Source organism: Panicum virgatum, chromosome 3N, assembly GCF_016808335.1.
Source record: "Panicum virgatum strain AP13 chromosome 3N, P.virgatum_v5, whole genome shotgun sequence".
NCBI lineage: Eukaryota > Viridiplantae > Streptophyta > Magnoliopsida > Poales > Poaceae > Panicum > Panicum virgatum.
Window position 1 is genome coordinate 42,641,428 of NC_053147.1, and position 3,758 is coordinate 42,645,185.

At 48.4% G+C, this 3,758-nt stretch overlaps 1 non-coding gene across 1 annotated transcript; it reads left to right on the forward strand.

Annotated features, from left to right (window-relative positions):
• Nucleotides 1-3,395: 3,395 nt before the first annotated feature.
• On the forward strand, nt 3,396-3,502 carry LOC120668313. Its single transcript, XR_005672405.1, has one exon. It is a non-coding gene; the product is annotated as a small nucleolar RNA R71 (small nucleolar RNA).
• Nucleotides 3,503-3,758: the final 256 nt, after the last annotated feature.

A 3,758-nucleotide genomic window follows, 5' to 3' on the forward strand; every position in this document is an offset into this window, starting at 1 on the left:
ATGAGGAGTAGCAGTGGCCGAGCCGGTTTCCCTAACCTTTTCATCTAGGCTCCCTTGATGAGATGTGAGTGAAATTTCAAGTGGGTAGCCTATGAGAAGATCAAAATCGAGGACATCGAAGATATGAAAGTCTAGGTGCACCTCGATTTTGTCTAAGGTTAGCAGCACATCACTTGCGACCCCCGACATTCAATAATGTGTCCAAAGGGACAACATTTGAGTAGCTTGTCAGATGGTCTTAGCGCAATATCGCCCAACAAAGTATACGCTAAGTGCCATGGCATGATGTTAACCTCCATGTTGTGGTTAACATGGGCTTCTACGGTAATTCCTCCTATAGAGTATGGAAGCATCTCGCTCCATCCGACAGTTCCACCTCTACGACCTCCTCGAGAAATTGTTTGTGAAGAGGATCGGGAGAAGAAGGAGGTACCGTAGGACTAAGGGAAGGTTCTGTCAGGAGATTGTGTAATTGATCGATACTTACAGAAGAAAGTTCCTCCCTTAATTGGGCGTCGTGGAGATTCGAGGTGTTTTGGATGTTTCCTGAAGGATCAACCTCGAATCGGGAAGAGAACTCCGAAGGTTGAATTTCTTCTTCCCTCGGTGTTTGTGGTTCGGGAGAGAGCTCAACAGACGAATATTGGGATGTGAAAGGTGGAAGCTCAGATTCGATTGTTGAGTGATTCTCATGGCTCGACGCGGATTCCTTCCGGCGGGGTTCTCCTCGGTCGGTGGGAAAGGAAGAGTTTCCTAAGAAATTATAAAAGATTGCTCTCCCTTCCGCTAGAGTTAGGTGTGCAAACGAACCTCCGGCGGCGAAGTCGAGTTTAAGGGCAGACTCCATGTCTAAACCCGAGCAAAAGATGTTCAATGATACATCATCGGGTATAGATAAGTCTGGGCTAGATGCCAAAAGGCGTAAAAATCTAGCCCAAGCTGCACCTAGAGACTCCTCTAATTGCTCGAAGTCGAGGATGTCAATCAGTAGGGAGTTTATGCATTTAATGAGAGAACGAGTGACAAAAGTCAGCTCGAAACTCTTCCCAATCACCGTTCATACTTTCTATCGTGAGGGTATACCATTGTTCCGCGCTCCTAATGAGAGAGAAAGAAAACAATTTCCACCGCAATATTTCCTGTGCCATGCCTGGGATTACGAAGCTCGAACACAGTTTCTCAAATTCTCGCAAATGGTCAAGGGGATCAACATTGATCGCTCCAGAGAAGGGTCATCTCCAAACCAAGGCTATAAAGCCTGGGTCAAGTTCATAGCTAGATGAGGAAGATGGTAATGGCTCAGAGAACTCGCCCATTGGGGTAGAGAGCTGTGAAATGGATTGCTGCTCCAAGGGTAGCAGGGGTAAAGGTAGAAGGAAAGAAAATGAAAAATATATGAGGATGACTGAGTCCGAAGATAACGTAGCTGCCATTCCCCGGCAATGGCGCCAGAAAGCTTGTTGGTACTTTGTAACATCACGAATAAAAACCGCAAGCGCACGGATACCGCTGTATCTTTCACCCAAGAGTATTCGAGGGTATCGTATCCACTAGGGAACGTGAGTACACTACCTACGGGTTCAGGCTGTCCAAGGATACACACACTGGTGTAGGAGGATAGAAAAGAGAGGACTTTCTAAGATCTAGAATCTATGTTTAGAAGAAGAGATCACATCGCAGTTATACTTCGAGCTAAAGGTATCGACCGGCTTAAACAAGCCGATAGCTCCAATAATAGTGCTCTATCGTGGGACTATTGGACAACTGAACGTGGAGGATGACTAAAAGGCTCGAACAGGGCTGTCACCACCTGCCGGCTACCTCTAGAAACCGTGGGACTATTGGACAACTGAGTGGTATAGTCCAGCCTAGACACCACGTCTACGCCTTTCCCTACTAACTCTAGAGGCGATCAGGGTTATCCTTTTCTATCCGGGCCCCACTCTGGAATCAAATGTTACTCGCTAAGCATACACATCATCTAATATAAGGCAGAGATGATAACTTGCAATCTAAACTCTAATTCTAAATAAACAAAGAAAGTCTCGAACACTTACAACCGAATAAGCATCCGTCGAGGTACAAGCGGAGAAGAGCGCCGACAAGCCCGGCACATCCCCCGACTATCTCCCTCACTCCCGTAGAGGTACAATTTGGAGAAGAGCTCCATTGCCGTCGCCCCTCCTGAGTACCTCTACTCCTAAACTCCCTAAGACTACTCTCACTCAAGTGAGAACTCAAGAGAAGAGATGGTCTGGAGTGTGGTGTGTTCCTATTCTCACCCCCTCCCCTTGTATTTATAGGAGGGAGCCACCCCGGGAATGCAGCCAATCCTCCTCAAACCACCTTCTAGAGCTAATTGGGAAGTGACACGTGGAAGCTGGAGGCGAGAGGGCTCAGTGCCAGGTCGGTCGACCTCTTGGTCGGCCGGCCTCTAGCCACCGTCTTTCGCCCCCAATTTCGGACACGTGACTGATGAGTGGGCCCTTAGGTCGGTTCTTGGTGACTTGGCGCGAAACTATGTCGGTTGCATGCCCTGGTGGGTCCATGGATATTCTTGCTCACGTCTGATTGGTCGAGGTGGAATTGCTTTGGATCGATGACGTGTCACACGTGTGGGCTGAGTTTCCCTCTCATGTGCAACTGCCAAGTGGGCCTTTTTGGCCTTTGGGCTTGCTTGTGTTTGGCCCAAGAATTTATGCCTTGGATAATATGCTCGTTACCTGTAGTTTTGGCCCAAATTCACCTGCACACATTCTCAGACCAGCATCTGTGGAATTCGTCAAATAATCATCCTATGCTAACATTTATTCCTTCTAATGATCGACTTTTGCACGATAGTTGACGGGTAAAATGGGTCATTAGTGACCGTCAACATCTCTCAAGGAGGGTTGGTTCGAATTGAAATTTGAATTGAAATTTGAGTTATAGTTGTTACCTCCTCCTTGGAATGGTGGGCGGATTGACCCCACCCCTGGCTTCCTTGTGGACGGAACCCGGTGTCGTTGATGTTGATGTTGGCTGCGTCTTCTCGGGTTTCGGGGCAGTCATTCCCTGAATGTCCACCGTCACCACAAACCTCGCACATTAAGTATGAGTTCATGGCCTTAACAGGAACAAGCATTTGTTGCCGGTTCCCTTCATCGAGCTTCTGCATTAGGAGGTCCAGCTTGGCGGTGAGCATGTCTGTCTCCTTGACGGTATGCATTCCGCCCTTTGTTCTAGGCTGGGAATGCTCCTCGTTCCAGCCCTGGTTGGAGACCATCTTCTCGATTAAGGCCATAGCCTTGGCGATTGTTAAGTCAAGATAGGCTCCTCCAGTAGCAGCATCGAGATGGGCTCTGGATGTTGTCGTTAGCCCATTGTAGAAGCTTTGGAGCACGAGCCACTCGTCCATCCCATGATGAGGACAGGCGAGTATGTATTCTTGCAGTCTCTCCCAAGCTTCTGGGATGGATTCCATCCCTGTCTGCTGGAAACTTGAAATTCTTCCACGTAGGGCATTGGTTTTGCCCAACGGGAAGAACTTGGCGAGGAACGCTGTGGAACACTTGTCCCACGTGCTGATGGCTTCCTTGTTCTGATAAAACCATGCCTTCCCCAGGAGGGAGAAAGGAAACAGGTGGAACCTGATGGCGTCAGCCGTAACGCCCCGTATGGTTACGGTTTTGCATAACTCCAGGAAATTCTAGAGATGTACGTTAGCATCCTCATTCGGCTTGCCACAAAATGGGCTAGCCTACACCATGTTAATGAGG